This window comes from Triticum aestivum, chromosome 7A, assembly GCF_018294505.1.
Source record: "Triticum aestivum cultivar Chinese Spring chromosome 7A, IWGSC CS RefSeq v2.1, whole genome shotgun sequence".
Classification (NCBI taxonomy): domain Eukaryota; kingdom Viridiplantae; phylum Streptophyta; class Magnoliopsida; order Poales; family Poaceae; genus Triticum; species Triticum aestivum.
Window position 1 is genome coordinate 470,901,767 of NC_057812.1, and position 18,608 is coordinate 470,920,374.

Genomic DNA, 18,608 nt, shown 5'->3' on the forward strand with positions numbered 1-18,608 from the left:
TTTTGCGCGTAATAAGGAGGCATTTCCTTGCGTGCGGCCGTGGACCCAGCTGTCGGCCTCTCCACGTACAGTCCACTTCAGATGCATGTCGGTCGTTGACCACGTTGACCAGGCCGCGCCGAGAGCACCAGGGCGGTGGACGACGGCGAGGCCTAGGAAGGGAACGACACGGAGGCAGGGAAGACTCGGCAGTTGTTTCCCACGCGGAGGGGAGTACGACTGTACGAGGGTTTACTGGTTCGTCTGCCGTCGTCGGAGAATAACAGCAGGTGTGGGTGAGTAGAGGGATGGCTAGGCCAGCGATGGGAGTACGGTGGGGCGGTGAGGCCTGCGCGGCAGCAGAGCCGGCCGCGGGGAGGAGGGAGCAGGCAGTCCCGCCGGTGCCTGTTTGAGCGGCTGGAGCAGGAAGAGCAGAGATTGAAGAAGCACGACGGCCGTTGGATGGACATCCAACAGTCACTGCTTGTGCGCCAACCTTTTTTTCCAGGAAAGCCTCAAATCTGTGGAAAACAGCATATAGCCCATCTGCCATTATTTCTAATAATTTTCAGCCCATTTGCTAATTCTTAAGGTTTTTTTTCGAGCCCATATTCTTTTTGTTAGCATTACAGCCCAAATTGTGGCCACGGTTGAAAAATTATACGAATTTTTGCATATTTCAGTGTGGACTGAACTGTTTTTAATCCCGAAATTTCGACTCACATTCAAACTGATTTTAAAAATAAATGTATATCAATATAAAATCCAACAAATTCTCCACGCATAAAAATTAATGTAATTTAAAATCTTGAAATGAAAAAAAAGATATTTGAAACTAATTGCCGGTTTGATGTGTTTTAAAAATGTACAGCCCATTTCTCATTACTGATGGGCCATTTTCTCGGCCAGCCGAATGAAAGCTCTCCTCGTCTTGAAAGATTTGCAGCCCAACAGGCCTGACAAAGCGACTTACTTGGCAAATCACAAAAAAACTGGGCTGTGGCCGTGGACCCAGCTGTCAGCCTCTCCACGTACAGTACTCTTCCGATGGAAGTCGTTCCTTGACCACGTTGACCACGCCGCGCGGAGAGCACCACGGCGGTGGACGACGGCGAGGCCTAGGAAGGGGACGACGCGGAGCCGGGGAAGACGCGGCAGTGGAAGCCCGCGGAGAGGAGTACGAGGGTTCACTGGTTCGGCTGCGGTGTGAGGCTGCCGTCGCCGCAGGGCCTGGCCAGCGGTGGGAATAGTAGGGGGCGGTGAGGCCTCCGCGGCAGCACAGCCGGCCACGGGAGGCAGGAGCATGCGGCACGACCGGCGCTGCTTTGGGCGGCTGGAGCAAGAAGACCAGAGGTTGAAGAAGCACTACGCCCGTTGGATGGACATCGTACGGTCACTGGAGCTAGAATCGTTCATATTGACTAAGTTGACAAAGCCCTCCGTCCCCGTCAACTTTGTTGGCCCACAAGTCATCCTCCCACTATGGTGGGTCCCAGCTAGCAGGGGGTATTCATTTTTTTGTGCGTAATAAGGAGGCACTTCCTTGCGTGCGAAGATATAGCTGGTGGGTCCGACATGTCAGCGGGGGGAACGTTTTTTTCGCGAAATACAGAGGCCCTTCCGGTGGGTCCCAGCTGTCAGGTCCTCGCAAAAAAGGGAAAGAAAATCAAAGACTTGGGAAGGCGTACAGAACAAGCTAGTGTACCAGTAAAGAGACGTTGCCGAGTTTTAGAAAAAAGAAAGACGTGCTCCTGTAGCTGGTTCGAATCCAAACCTAGACTATGACTATATATGGTGCTATGCTACTCTGCAAGTAATGAAACTGACATATCCAACGTTCGCTTCTCCTCTTCTCTACTTACTCTGCCTAGCATCAGAAGCTCTGGCCGCAGCAACCATGTCCGCTGGCTGCTCGTCCACCTGCTCTTCAGCAGGCAACAACCAGATATGCGCCAAGTCGCAACCCGTACCATCGCCTGTGGGTCTCATCACACCCTCGCCGGCACGCGCACCGCAGCCGATTGCTCATCGCAACCCGCTGCCGTTGGTGTGGTGCCACTGCTGCAAATCACGCAGAGTCATCCGTCGCGTCTCAACCACAATCCGCAACCCTGGCCGAGTCTTCTACAAATGCCCGAATCATGGGGTAATAATATGTTTAAGTGTTGTTCTGCTGCTTTCAGTTGCTGATTTTTTTAATAGTTTGGTTGATGATCTACCAATTTGATTCGTGCAGAAAAGGGAAGATTCGTGTGATTTGTATTTCTGGGAAGTTGCTGATGTGGGGGAATGCAACTACGCTGATTATTTGGTTAGCCGAGGAATCCCAATACCAGCAGGTTGGGGTGTTGGACAAGTAACTGAAGGAACGGCAGAAGAGGAAGATGCAGAGCAGAAGGTTAAAGATGCAGTTCCTCTGATCATGGCCAAGCAACAGCTGCTGAACGGCCTTGACAGCAATGAGGAGATGAAAGAGCTTGTGAAGATAATGGGCAAAATCGATGTGCTCTGTAGGATGATTGTCTCTTTATTTGCAGTGTATGTAGCACTCGTGATGTATTCAGTGGCTACGACATGAGCACTTTGCTGAAACTAGTAATGAATGAAACCTGTGTAGCAGGCTGGGCGTAGTGTTTTGAACATCTAATGATTTCTATTAACGGAAATCAGGGGGTATCCCCTTTTGCTCATATAAATAAATAAATAGCAGAGGCCCTGTCGGGTCAGCTTTGTTCTCATTCGAAGACGTCGAGCAAATTGCAGTCCAACAGCAAACTATGTCATCAAATTCAAGTTTCACAGCCAAATATGAGTACAACTAAACAACAATGTCATCATGTTTTAGTTGTCATACAATCACCAAACACAAATCAGCATACATAACAAGTGATGTTCTCACAGCAAAATACTAAACAACATGTTCATCAGGTTTCAGTTGTCATAGCAAACACAATTTCACATAGTAGATAAAAAACGTCTTCTGACAGGCAAATACGACAAAAGCAATGTAATCATCATCCGCAGCAGCAGCGTCAACATCTTCGCCATGTGTATCAGTCTGAATCGTAATTCCCCACGGTGTCATCTTCTTCTTCGTCCTCAACGTCCTCGAACGTTGGCTTCTTCTTGATCAACTCTTGTATGTCCACAGCACGACAGGCAATCTTTTCGCCGGCGTCATTGACGTGATGGTTCTCAAAGATATTAGGAACATCTGTGTTATCTTGTACATCAGGAGCAGTGTAAGCATCATCTTGTTGTGCAACTTCATTAAACGAATTCCTCTGCTCAAACCTTTGCAATACTCTCCAGTCATCGCTACGTGCAAATGTGTCTTCCAAGAAAAATATCTGTGTTGCTTGATTTGCCAAAATAAAAGGCTCGTTGGTCTGGTACGCCGCCTTGACATTGATGGATTTGAAATAATCATCAGCTCTGGGTTTTGCGATCCTGGAAAACAGGTTATACCAACGACAGCACAACAGAACCACACACCGATGATCCTCGAAACTGGAGATATACTGCAACTGAACAATGTCTGTTATGTTAGCATACATTTCAGTTGTCTCTTTGTCATACGTATCCGTGCTCATGATGGCACTGTTTTGTGTCTTCCTGCCTTCGTCTCGTGCAAGGGTGTTGTAGCGCACATCTCCAACAACGCAAGATTCATAATGTCTTACCCGAGTATCAGGACCCATTGCTAGTGAGTAAAGGGCATCATCAACTGCCTGCCCATCCTCCCGCATCTTCTTAACCTATGGTTAGAAAATAGACAAGCTGATCATCTTATGTACTCAATATATTAAAAAAACTGACAGTGCACTTCAAAAGCTTACATGGTTCTTGAACCATTTCGCAAATCCTGCCATAACCAGTTTGTCAATGTTTCTTGGATTTTGCGGCAGTAACTCCTCTTTGTAGATGCTGCACAACATAGTGATCGCGTCAAACATCTAAATATATAAGAATGTGCTGCAAGTTTGGTAGATTACGATGTATAAGCTGCAGTACTGCACTTACTTGATATAAGGTAGTATCTCAGGACAGTTATTCAACACATACCAAACCATTTTGTCCAAATCTTTAGGTTTGTCCTCTTGTCGACTCTTCCCTGTAACTCGAACAGAATAATCGAAAACATTGAGCCCGGGATTGTCTTCACCCACCTCTTTGCTAAGCTGATCAGCTGTTTCAATGTATTTTGAGCAGAATGTCAACGCTTCTGTAGCAATGTAGGCCTCTGCAATGGAACCCTCGGGTCTAGCTCTGTTCCTAACATAGCCCTTGAAAGTGCCTAGCCGCCTTTCAATAGGGTACATCCAGCCATACTGTACTGGACCTCTAAGTAGTGCCTCATCAGGTAGATGAACAGCCAAATGCACCATCACATCAAAGAAGGCTGGAGGATATATCTTCTCAAGGTCGCATAGGATAGTTGGTATCTTGTCTCTAAGACGCTCCAAAGCATCTATCCTGATATTCCTACTGCAGAGTTCCCTGAAGAATTGTCCCAACTCTGCAACTGCTCTGTATAAGTCAGGGCGGCCCAATCCTCTAAGGATAACAGGTAAAACCCTTTGAAGTAGGACGTGGCAGTCATGAGTTTTCAACCCTTGTACCTTGTTTCCATCTGCACTGACTCTCCTTTCAGGGTTGGAAGCAAATCCATGTGGGAATCTCACACGTGACAGGACCTCGCAGAATTCTTTTCTTTTTACCTTGTCCAAGACGTACACAGCTGGTGCCATATCCCGTGGTTTACCTTCATCTTGCACCTGCAAATCCTGTCTGATACCCAGGTGTGTCAAATCAATCCTAGATTTTAAGGTATCTTTCGTCTTGCCTTCAATATTAAGAAGTGTGCCGATAATGCTGTCACATATATTTTTCTCGATGTGCATCACATCAAGATTATGCCGCAGATCCAAATCTTTCCAATACTCCAAGTCCCACAAAGTGGACCTGCGGGTAAACAATAATCTCTCTTCTGCCCTGCCACGCTTCCTTTTCCCGCTACCATTATCAGGATGGTTTCCTGGTGTAATATGCCTGACCTTCTCTAATTCCACTTGCAACTCATCGGCGGTGAGCCTCTTTGGCGCATCACGGTTTTCATGCTTTGCATTGAACACATGTCTTCGGTATTTTCTAGGAAGCGGCTTGTCCTTGGCAAGGAAACGGCGGTGTCCAATGTAACAGATCTTGCTAAGTATTGCGTATGACAGCGGATTCCTGTCACAGCGAACACATGCATTGTAACCATGTGTCGTTCGCCCTGACATAGTGCCCAAAGCCGGATAATCATGGATGCACCAAATTATAACAGCACGCAGAAAGAAATCAGCTGGTGGGCTGCTATATAGGTCTCGAGTGAGAACACCCTTCCATAGCTGTTGAAGTTCCTCCACAAGAGGCTCCATGAACAAATCAAAATCCTTTCCAGGACTTTTTGGACCTGGGATGAGCAAGGCCATCATGTAGTTTGATTCTTTGGTGCAGACATTTGGAGGCATGTTGTAAGGGATAACAAGCACTGGCCACATGCTATATGTGGCGCTCTGGTGGCCAAATGGGTTAAATCCATCTGAAGCTAAGCCAAGTCTAATGTTTCTCGGGTCAGCAGCAAACTCTTTGTGTTTATCATTGAAGCTTTTCCACTCACTACCATGAGATGGATGGCTCATTACATTCTGATCTCTGTACTCCTGGTTCCTAGAATGCCACAGTACATCCTCTCTTGTTTCAGCATCATGAAACAACCTCTGCAATCTTGGTGTAATTGGAAAATGTCTCAGAACATTATGAGGAATCCTCTTCACAGCATCGCCATCTTTCCATCTTGATGATTTGCATTTCGGGCATTCACTTAAGTTGGCATAATCCTTCCGGAACAGAACACAATTATTCTTACAAACATGGATCATATCATATCCAATTCCAACTGCACGAAGGAAATTCTTCATTTTACTGTAGGTGTGTGGCAGCTCAGACGCATCTGGGAAAGATTCGCGGAAAGCAGCCAACATCGCATCGAATGATTTGTTGGTCATCCGCTCAGATGTCTTCACCTGAAGAAAGGTGACCATAGCTGAGAATACTGACAGCTTATTTCCTGGGGTGACAGCAACGTTGCATTGTTCCAACATGCGGGCCCACCGTTTTTCTTCTGCAGGTGAAAGTTCACGGAATGCACGAGCATTTCGTAGCATTGTTTCAATGTTGGTCAAACTCACTGGCTCCGCCACCACCACCTCCTCCTCCTCTTCCACCTGAGCATCAGGCAGATCAAGATGGTGATCTGCTGCTTCCACGTAGTCAATAACATTGACGTTCACAGCTTCACCATGATGAACCCACCTAGTATATGTGACCGACATCCCATACAAGTGTAGATGATTTTGCACAGTTGACTGGGGTCTTGTAACTGAATTCATACAACTGCTACACGGGCAGAGCACATCTGATTTCGGACCACCGTACTCAGCTCTGATAAAGTTCATGAAGTTTTCAACCCCCTCGACATATGCAGCGGAGAATCTTCGAGCAGAAGTTATCCAAGTCCTGTCCATCTGTTAGACATACAAATTAGTTCTTCTACTAGATATTACAGGAAAAACATATATGCTTTTTTATGAAGTCCAGAAAAAAATACCTAGGTCGATGTCTAAAGCTATGGCAAGATATTTGGACGAGCAGATCTAAGTAACGAAATATATGTAAAGCTAATTCAGCAAACAGATTTGAGTGCCAAATTATGGCAGGCTGTTTCAGCAGTCAATGAGGCCGAGCACACAGCCATCGAACTATCGAAGGCCATCGCAGCAACAAAGATCGAGTATAAAACGGTGTAGAGCTATTTCACCTAACAGATTGGCTACTAGACCATGGCAATCTACGTCACAATAAATATATGGCAGGATATTTTAGCAACTAATCGGCCTTGGCATGCCATCTCAGCTAAGCAGATTGAGTGCAGAACAGGGCAAGGAAGCTTCTTAAGCAGAGCATATTGACAGTAAACTACTTCGGCAAACAGTGAGATTAACAGCGTCTATCAGCTAACATTCAGCGCTACACCGACATGAACGGGGCCTCAGTCTAGAATGCGCGTACCGTGGGAGAAGCTGACCGCCGTGCGTCTCCACACGAACGTCGCCAGCGGTGGCGGCGCTGACCGCCGTGCGCCTCCACAAGAACGTAGCCAGAGGTGGCGGCGCGGCTAGAGGACGGCAGTCTACGAGAGCGTACTGTGGGAGCGAGAGGATCGCCGAACCGCGGCGCCGACGTATCGGCGCGGCGGGGAGGGCGGCTTTGGCGGAGCGAATGGAGTGGAGGGGGACAGGGGGGAGGGGGGTTTGGGGAATATTATTGGCTAGTTGGCCGAAGGGCGGTTGAATCGGATTTGGGGGGAATTTTTGGGTGTGGGGGGGGGGAGGATTTTCGCGCGGTGGGCGGGGGGAGTTTGGCGCATGGTCGGTTTCTCCAAGTGCAGTCCCACGTGTCAGTGAAGAGGCAAGCCAAAGCGCGTTCCGTTTGCGTGAGCCGTGTGCAGGACCGAACGTGTGTGGGGTGCAATGCGACCGCGACAGGAGTGCTGTGAGTGTACCGCATTTTTTCCTTTTAAACTAGGTGCTTCGCCCCCACAAAAAAAATCTGTTGCTTCGCGCGATCCATCGATACTACTACTAGTAATCCGGTAATCCCGACTAAAATGGCACGGCCGGGTCTTTTCCCGCGCGATATGCTGGGAGGTTGGCTTAGTTGGGTTTTTTAGGACGAGTAATGCTACACCTACGTAATCCCAGTTACGTAATTAACGTAATGTGAAACGTGTGAGCTGTTGATTGTAGATTGGGGGGAGGGAGGGGCCCACCACCATGAAAATCAGGGGAGGAGAGAGAGAGGCAATTTACGTTAACCCTTTCGTAGGTTCCCGTAGATGTAGAAAGATGTGTCCGATCCTGCAATATAGGCCGTCCGATCTATATCTAACGGATAGGAAGGAAACTATGACAATTTACCCGCACTCCTCTCCACATTTGCAGATAAGGCTTTCCCTCGTTCATCCTTTTCTCCCACAAGATCTTGATCTTCCGTGCAACGCACGGGCATCTTGCTAGTACTCCTACAATATGTATATTATTGTGAAAGTTCATATACACCGGCCGAGATTAATGCAAACACGGCATATTTTCATTACATTTCGAACTTTTATAGGACAAAAAAATAAAAGAAACCCGACCCTAAACCTATTCTACGGAGGCGACCGACGTCCTCCATCTGTGATCTCCATGTACGGGGGCGGGGTTCAAGACCCGTGAAGTGAAGGTGCGGTCTCCGGCGAGGAAAAGTAGAACACGGGAGACGGACCGGCCAGTTGGCACACCATGCCCTGCCGCCTCCCATGCCCTACTCATCCTCGGAGGAGTCCCCGACCTCGGCGGTGCCGGATGTTGGACGGCGGCAAGTAGGACGCGTGGCTAACGGTGCTCCCGTCGTCGGCCACCAGCGTAGCCACCGCTTGTGCGGCGACTTCAGCAAGGGCGGCGACCTCGAGCTCCATCCCCGAAGACAAGCTCTCCCGCAGAGCGTTCGCGCTTGCGGTCATGGCGGATGTGGTTCCAGGTAGGAGGACGATGCACTATGGTGTGGAGGTTAGCTGGGCGTTGCCGCTTTATGTAGCGCATTCCGGTGAGGCCAAGCGTCCGGGTGCGTCATTAAGTCGCCGGAGTTGTTCCTCGGGCACCGAGCCTCTTAATGACGACATACGAACGGACGGCATGAATGCGGGCAGTTGGCGCCAGCTGGGAACGCACCGCGCGACGGCGCGAGGGATGAGGGTTTTGGTGTGCCAGGGTAGTCAGCTGCGCTCGTGGCAACGTTGGAGATGGCCTTTGCTCACATGCGATCCCCGCCTGTCATTGAAAAAGCAAGACGACCCGGCATGGTCTTGGGTCCAGAGGATGCAGTTGGCCGCGCTACACCACTCCGCAGACGCGTCACGGCGCCCCGTGCATCCTCGACGAGCCGGGTGTTGGGGTGTGTTTGGATTGTGGCCAAAGTGCACCTTGCCAAAATTTTGGTCATGACCAAAAGATTGGTCTTTGTTTGGATGGTTGCCATTTCTTTGGCATGCCAATGAACTCTATCCAACTCAAGTTCATTTTTCTTGCCAATGTCGGCCAAATCATGGGCAACCAATACCTCAACCAAAAATTTGGCTACCCAATGCTTTGATGGGGCAACCTTGGGCACAAACCAAACATACCGTTGGTCGTGCCACAGCACTAGCGCCACCCTCAGCAAACTGAAACCGACCGTGTCTAGCAACGATATGAGCGTGTCGCTCACCGCGGTCGCCGTGTCCAGAGGCGGTGCTGGAGCTACGCCCCGTTGTTGGCCCCAATGACCCACATGAACGGTTGTCGGTGGCGAGGAGGTCGTGGGCCAGCTCCTCCATTGGACTAGTCTGCGCTACGTCGTCCTGACGGGTGTGCCCCACATGTCTGTTTCCCTGTTTTCCCGGCCATATTCGAGCGTCAGTGCTCCGCGTTGCGCATTAGGCCTTTCACTATGTAGGCCAAGCGAGACAACTTATTGTTTATTTGAGCCGTTCAAGTATAATCATGTGGCGTTTGCTTATTTCTCATTCCTCTCCAACCCTCTTCTCCATCGATCATGTCGCCCTCCAGTCGAGTCCATCCTCCCGCATGCCTCATTTGAACATTCCGCCGAGTATCATTCGCATGTACCCACCCTAGTCCTCTTTCAATAGATCTCCGGACCCCGAGATGAAATCGAGAGGGAACGAGTGGGGGCACGTGATACCTAAGGCGGATTCAAAATTTTGAACCGGTGATCATAGCATCCGCAAATCATATATAAAGGGTATTCAATGTTCGTTTCGTTTTTGAACGTACAATATACTCCCTCCTATCCTTTCTACTCCCTCCTTCCATCTATATTGGGCCTAATGCATTTTTCAAGACCGCCTTTGACTATTGACAAGATTAATAGTACATGACATGTATAATGCGAAAATTATATCATTGGAAGCTCCTTTCACATACGAATTTGATGGTATGCTTTATTTAAGTTGCATGTCATATATTATTGCTCTACCTTTTGGTCAAAGTTAGCCTCGAAAACGCATTAGGCCCTATACAGATGGAAGGAGGGAGTAGTTTACATATAAGTTTTATGTGTAGTCAAAGTATATCTACTTTGATAAAAAAGGTATCAACATTCAACAACGCCCAATCAATATTGTTAGATTCGTACGTACTCCTAGATTTGTACTCGAGATGGTTTCCAATTTGACTATTGACAAGATTAATAGTACATGAGATGTATAATGTGAAAATTATATCATTGGAAACTCCTTTCACATACGAATTTGACCGTATGCTTTGTGTAAGTTGCATGTCATATATTATTACTCTAACATTTGGTCAAAGTTAGCCTCGAAAAACGCATTAGACCCTGTATGCTTTGTGTAAGTTGCATGTCATATATTATTACTCTAACATTTGTGTAAGTTGCATGTCATATATTATTACTCTAACATTTGGTCAAAGTAGTATAGTGGAAGTGGATCCTCTGACGTAGGTATCCCTGCCTTACCCTCCCTTTCGGTCACTTACTGGCGGACCCCATGCTTGCTAGGCCCCGCATGTCAGTTACTCAATGGGTTCGGCCACGTCAGGGGATCCTCATCCGTAGTAATACTCCCTCTGTTTTTATTTACTCCGCATAAAACGGAGGGAGTGGTGGTATAATAAATGACGCGGGCGGGGGAGGGGGAGGGACGTCGGTTTGCTCTCAACTGCGGTCCCACAAGCGAGCGAAAACGCAAGACGAAGCGCGTTCCATTCGGTGGGCGACGTGGAGGGTCCAGCGTGCCGGGCTGCAACGCGAACGCGACAAGAGCGATGTACAGTCAAAACCGATTGACCGGTCGTCACCGGAACCACTATTCACACCAGAACCTTCGCTGCTCGGCCTACGCCAGCCACTGCCCTAAAACCACACCAAATCTCCAGCCCATTCCCCCACCTTTCGATCCCCTAGCCCGCATCAAGCGTCCCCTAGTTCGCCGGAAAGCCATGGTGCGCCGCAAGATCACTTACTACAAGATGCTGACGCCAGAGCACCGCACAGAAATCGTGGTGGCGGTCGGCGCCACAGACCTCCGTTCCCAAGCTCGCTTTGCGGCGGGCCAATCCCCGAGTTCTCTGGAGCCAAGCTACGAGGAGGAGGAAGCCGATCCAATGTTCATGGCGGAGGTCGCGGCGCAGAAGGCCCCGATGGGTATGAGACGATGGACGTCGACTTCGTGCCGGCGTCCGAGTCCCGCATGGTGCAGGCGGACCAGCGGTTCAACATGGCGATACTAAAGGAGGACCGGGAGGCAGAGGCTCAACTCGACGCGGAGCGCGCGCATGCCGCTGCCATCGAGGCTCTCCTGCAGGCGGAACCGGATGTCGTGGATGTGAACCGGGCGGCGGAGGCTCAACTTGAGGCGGAGCACGCGGATGCCGCTGCCATCAAGGCCCTCCTGTAGGCGGAACCGGACGTCCTGGACTTGAACCGGCGGCAGAGGCTCGACTCGACGCAGAGCGCGCGGATGCCGCTCTCATCGACGCCCTCCTGCAGGCGAAACCGGACGTCCTGGACTTGAACCGGGCGGCGGAGGCTCGACTCGACGCAGAGCGCGCGGATGCCGCTGCCATCGAGGCCCTCCTGCAGGCGGAACCGGACGTCCTCGACTTGAACCGGGCTGTGCTCTCGTCCGTGCAGAGCGCCCGCACGCTCCGCTTGAACGAGTAGTTGGAGGCCGAGGACAACCACGGTGCGGAGACACACGTCGGCAGCGACGGCTGGTTCGCGCCGGCAGCCAAAGACGACGAGGCCGTCTCTTTCCGCGAGCAGTGATAGTTTTTCTTTATGTTGTTGTTTTCATGGATCTTTTGCTGTGTAAAAACATATATTTGTTATGCAAGTCGCCTGACTTGGGTCAGTCTACCATTTCAGGCGGTTGGATGAATATCCTACGTCTCCTAACCCTTCTTTCCTTCTTCCTCACCTCTTCTTCTTCCCCAACAGACCACCGCACGGGCCGTACGGATACTCCCCAACATGCGGTTGGATAAACATACTCTATGAACGAAAATTATGTGTCAGCGATAGGATGGCTGAGTTTGGTGTGTTCACATGCGACAACACGTGTCAGTGAGGGTGCGTTCCCTTGGTTGGGTTTGCGGCGTGCAGGAGCGACTGTGTGAGGGTGCGGTGCGACCGCGGCGTGCAGGAGCGACCGTGTGAGGGTGCGGTGCGACCGCGATAGCCGTGCGCAAGTGTACCTCCTTCTCATTTTGAAAACTTTAGGCAAGCTTGGCAAAAATGTGTGGCGAAGTTTGGCAATGCAAGGCCTAGACCCAAACAGGATAAGTACGTACTCCCCGTTTTTTAGTACGTACTAGGAGTACTAGTGTTAAAAAAGAAAGGCTGGGTTTTCCTTCGCGGGATTTAATCGATACAAATCCTCGTTTCACGTGTCAATTAATGCGTATTTTCTTCTCCAAAGACCAAAGAGCTAACCATCTCACTCCTCATCGCTTGATTAATGCAGCGCCATGCAAACCAACCTTCTCACTTCCGCATGCATGCAGGGGATATTAATGTCCTTGGTTGCTAACCCCATCAATTTTGCCTCGATTAGTGTTAGTGGCCCTTTCCAAATTGTAATTTTGATATACTGGCCTTGTGTACAAAAAAATGGAGGTAGTAACTATATTTGACTTCCTTCCCCATTGCGGTGACGTCGACGATATTTTTTTGTGGTGGTTTGGCGAAGTGCGTTCGACGGAGAACACCATTTGCATCCAGGAAGTCCTTTACTAGTACTACTAGGAGTAACTAATGCGGTGAGATGGCTTCTCGAAGAAGACGATGGAGAAGCGGAGTCAGCGAAGAGTGAAATGATGGTTGCTTCGTCCGTGCTTTTGTGATTTGACGCCTCACTGCTTTGTGATTTGTGATAGAAGGGACAGGGGAGTAGACTCTGTGCTCTATACTGTAGTACTACATGCGTCCAAGCATGGGAGAAAGAGGAGAGACGTTGCATTTTTCTATTCCTTCAATCAATCAATCACGGAGCTTCGGTTCCATCTTTTTCGCTTTGGCAACACCGTCCACAATGGTTCCCACGATGCCAAAAGCTATTTTCACATTTGGCTACACATTGTGGATGCCCTTAACCGTACCACTTGGTTTTGCTCCTGTGTGCTATCTATACAAATCTCAATTATATTGATCTAAAAAATTATAGAATCGAGATTAGTAAAAAGGAGGTGATTTTGCCGCGCGGATGGCGGGGGAGGTTTCTTATTTGAGCAATGCTACATCCACGTAATGGTTTACGTAAAGTTACGAACTGATGTGATGTGGGACTATTTGATTGGATTAAAGGAGAGGATTAGGCCCACCCCACCTGAAAATCAGGGGGGCATATATAGATTAGATGGAAAGTATACGTAGCAGCTACGTAGCCCTTTGTAAGTCTAGGATTAGGCTTCTTATTTTCGGAGGACGTTGTCCTGGCGGTTTGCTAACATGCGGTCCCACGTGTCAGTGCTTTACCAAGCCGATCCGCGTCCCACATGAGGCAGAACAACGGCAGAAGCAACACGTGGTTAAGTTGAAGAAGATGAGGGAGAAGCGGATTCAGCAACGAGTGAAATGATGGTTGCTTCGTCCCTCCAACTTAACTGCGGGAAAGGTGCAGCTTTGTGATTTGACGCCTCATTGCTCATTACTACGCCGGCGCCATGACTGGGGTGCTTCACCCCGGCTGCTCTGCACTGTATTCCGGTATGGCACGTGGACCCGGTAGCTTGATGTCCCACATGTCGGCGAAAGGGACTAGAAGATTTATGAAAGCGAGCGCTCCACTCTTACGACGGAGGAGTAGACGACACGACGGCCCAGTGAACTGTCACTTGTACTGTATAGTACTAGTATAGTTTTGCTGTTTCGCACGATCCATCGATACAAACCCGATTAAACAGGAAAGGGCGGGATTTTTCCCGCGCGGTAGATGATACTGGCCATACATTTCAAAGGCAATTTTAATGTATGCAAACTGAATAATTATAAGTAACAATATGATATCTAGTAAAACTAAAAACACATATGATTTATTGTGTTAGAGTGTAGTAGTAGTGCTGTATTGCATAGTTGTTAGATGTAACATGCGAGAACGTGTAGAGATGTAGTTTTGGAGGGCCTACAGAGAGAAAAGCGTAATACGGTCACCGAACTTCAGAATAAGCTGATTACGGTCACTATATACGTTTTGCGGTGATTATACGGTCACTTGCTCACAGCTCAGCATCGGATTGCACTCTGTTGACCGGCCAAATAGTCTGCGTGGCGCCATGTTGACTAGTTAAATTGACCACGTTCGTTGTGGGTCCCACCTGTCAGTTCGCATAGGCAAAAGGTCAGATAAACACAAATTTACGCAGGCGCGACAAGGCTCCAACCCGTGCGCGGGAATCACCTGGTTGTGTATGTGTCTGTCAGGGCCTGATGTGTGCGCATGCACGTGTAGGTTGAGCACTTGAGCGTGAGAGTGTGTGTTGGTCGTGTGGTGTACTGGTGTGTGCATGCATGCGTGCGTGGTGTGCGTGTGAGTGTTGCGTGCGTGCGTGGCTGCGTGTGTACGTGTGAGTGTTGCGTGCGTGCGTGGGTGCATGTGTTTGTGTGAGTGTTGCGTGGATGCAGTTCGTGTGCATGCGTGCGTGTGTGTATAATCACCACACCAGCTCCTGTGTGTTAAAACAGACGGCTCAGCATACCAATACAAGGCCACCTTGTCCGCTGTGCCCGCGGTCATGACTTCGAACCACCGTCCAAATATTTTTTTGTCGTTTGTTTTCATTCTTACTAGCAAGATGCCCGTGCGTTGCACGTAACATCAAGATGCATTTGTATGACTTGTTTATCTTGTGAGAGAAAAGGATGAACGAGGGAAGGCCTTATTTGCAAATGTGGAGAGGTGTGTGGGTACCTTTTTGCAAAATTGCCATAGTTTCTTTCCTATCCGTCAGATATAAATCGGACGGCCTATATTGCAGGATGGCAGGCACACCATCATCACCAACTCTGTTTTTTATAAGAGTGTATTTTATGTATTTTATAAGAGTGTAGATGTAGAGTAGATACAAGTCGACAGGTGGGCACGATGGTAGTGAGATAATGTGATGCAACACTAGAGGTGCCACGTGGAGCGTTTAACTGGTCAACTAGTCATGTCATGAGCAAATACAGAGTTGTACGGTGAGCCCGTGACTGCATAATAACCACTAAACATAAATGGTGACCGTAATGAGTGGATTCTGAAGTCCAATGTACGTATCGTGCTTTCGCTTCAAATACAATGATCGTCATTGCATATATCGCGAGAGAAAGATGAAACATGCCTGAATTTTCTGGGGGGCTTACTTTTAGAGGACCTGGAGATAGTTTTGTATGCATACGTGAAAGGGCGTACAGGGGGGTATGCGATGGAGAGAGAGATGCTCTTCGTTTCTCTTTATTATGACTAACTTTGTATATAGTATAAAAATATACAAATTCACAGTGCGGAATAAATATCATTGTGGGCACCATGCAATGCAAATTAGCGTTCGTACTCCTCCATATAACTTTGTAATGTTGTATATATGTAGAAACTCTAAAATATTTTTTGGCCACACTTTATTCAAAAGGAATGTTGTATGCGAAATAAACGTGAAGAGAGGGCTTTTTAGATCAATGGGGTACGTGATGTAACATGTGTGAATGTGTAGTTGATGCATTTGGCGGGGCCTAGAGAGGTATGTGTGTGTATTACGTATTCGAGAGAGGCATGGATAGAGGGGCCGACGGGGGGGGCGTGGGAGAGATAGCACGAGAAATGAGAGTGGTCTAGAGAGAGAGAGACGAATATGACGTCACGACAAGAGATTCCATTCCGTTGAGTGTGTATATGCAAGGGGGAGGGAATAGAGGCACCAGGAGAAATTTTCTATGTGTGTGGTGTTTGTGTTGGTATTTGTGGGTGTGAGAAGATAATGAGACGTGGGGGCAGAGGGTGTGTCACCGCGTGAGGTCCGGTGGGTCGAGGTGAGGCCCTTCGTTCTGTTCCGTCCTGCGCCACATTGGTTGGCCCGTGACGCATTTAGGAAGACCCATGGATGACTAGTCGTACAAGACAAAGATAGCAGAATTGTGAAGGACTCTGTGTCCACTGACAAAGCCGGCTAGGATTTGTAACCCTAGGTTCTCGGACTAAGGTAACCCCTTTATCTCTGATATTACTATTCATCCAACCTAACTTTAAGGGGCATCCTACAGAATGCTCTGCTAGAATCATACTCGTCGATTAGGAAGAGAGGTGTGAGACAATGCGTGAGAGACAGGCGTAAAGATAATGTGCGTACATGAGACACGTAGGCAGGTCCATGTATATAGAAAGGGTCGATGAGGATTGTGCGTGTGTATGTTTGCGAGAGGAAGAGTGCTTGTGATAAAGGTTAGTGAAAACAGTTGTAAATGGTTACGAGAGAGAGGGAGGGTTATATCTAGAGCATGTGTGCGAGAAAGACACCTCGGGAGAGAGTGTGTGAGCATGTGTGAGAGACCACCGATGGAGAGTGAAACTACACGTAAAAGACTGCTCTACACATTGATTAAAGATATAAATTGTATCCAAATATTAGGATGGGATCATGATATTTGCAATTCGCGTAAGGAGCGGTCATTGATCCATCAGACATCTAGATTCTATCGAATTTGAGCATGTCTATGTTATTATTCGACACAATTGATCCACATAGTTAGTATTTTGAACTCCAGACAATGCATCGCTTTAGCAATCGAATATAAACGTGAGTATAGTTCATGTTGTGTGTGTAAAGCACATTATACATACGAAAGTTACACAATGGACATTATAAATAGCTACTACCTATGAACTAGCATACATTTGAATTCAACTTAAGGTGGTTTAAAAAAATCGAATTCAACATGAAGTCCATTCAATTATTTGAATTTGATATCATGGCATTTGTAAACCATACCTAAATTATGGGGGCACCAATCTTTGCTCTGATTTTGTACATAATAGCATATGTAGTCGTGTACAAAATAGATTCAAATTTAGCTCCTCCATTCCAAAATAATCGTAGTTATAGGATTTTCAAGTGTCAAAATTTCAAAAAGAAGCGGATAATTTAATGAGGTTTTCAAACATACAAGGTCAAATATAACGTTGTATATTTAGGTCAATCCTCATAGTTCAAGAGTACTCTAAACGTGAATGCTTGTGTTTCAAAATTTCGAACGAAGCGCCAAAAGAGCCTCTACTCGCCCGAAACCGCGTGAGACCAATGTTTGGTAGTACAAGGAAATTACTTTTCTAATAACTCCGACCCGTGAAACCTACCGGCCCGACGTCCAAAGGTCTAAACCGGGGTAGGTTTGTAGCTTCATCTAGACGCCACGCAACCGCATCCGAAAAACATTCATACACAATGGCGCCTAAGCACACATGCGCGCGGCCGAAATCGCTCCCGCCCACTATTTGGGACACCTGGGATTACCATCCTACCCCCGACCCGCAGTAGGTCCCAAATTTAAGAGGGGGGCAAAGTTTGTACTTTCCCCAAATTTCAAACAAGCGCGTCCCATCTTCTGTTCAAAAAAGCCAAAAACAAGCGCGTCCCAGACCGAAACATGGTTCCCCCCACCCGTCCGATTCCCCATTCGTACTCCGTGGGCGCCAAAACTACCTCTCCACCAGCCGCGAAACCCCGGCGTCCTCCGTCCGCCACCCCATCCCACCCATCAACCGCCGCCCTCCTCCATCACGCCGGAGCCGATACCCCGACGTCGTCGTCCACCGCAACCTCAACCGCAACGCCCTCCACGGCTAGTAGTTGAAGCCGAGGCCGAGCCGTCCGTACCCGAGCCAGTTCAACCACGCCGTCCTGCGCCTCACCGCTGCCGCTCCAACTTCGCCACCCTCCACCGCACCGGAGCTGTTCCTGCTACGCCGTCCTTCGCCGCCTCGGATCTGCTTCCCCTCCGCCGACATACGGCCACGGCAACACAGTCAACAATTTGGCCATGGGTTCGTCCAAGCATGCACCCTCCAGAACATCGGTTTCCCCGGTAAAAACAAGAAGATCGGCGCGACATGTGGGGGTGACCACACCGGCAACCGAAAAAGGTACTCCTCTTCCCTTATTCGTGCAAATCTTACGTCTCTGCTTGCACGGTATTCATCCCACAGAAGACACTAGTTGACCGCTTCTTCTTGATACTAGATGTTCCTAGTAACTCGCGATGCACAAGGTTTCTCCTCATATACTATTTCACCTTAGCTAGAGGTCCGTCGCCCCCCTGAATTTCAATTTCTGGCCACTTGATTCCCAATTAACGGAAGCATTCCCCGGCGTAACAGGCGCTAGTACGCCTATTACGCCGGGGAAGCAGCGCCTTGGTGTTTATCATAGGGGCGTGTGCGGCCTAGAGCTACTGGCGCCCGATCTGGAGGTCGGCCGGGATTAAAGGGATGG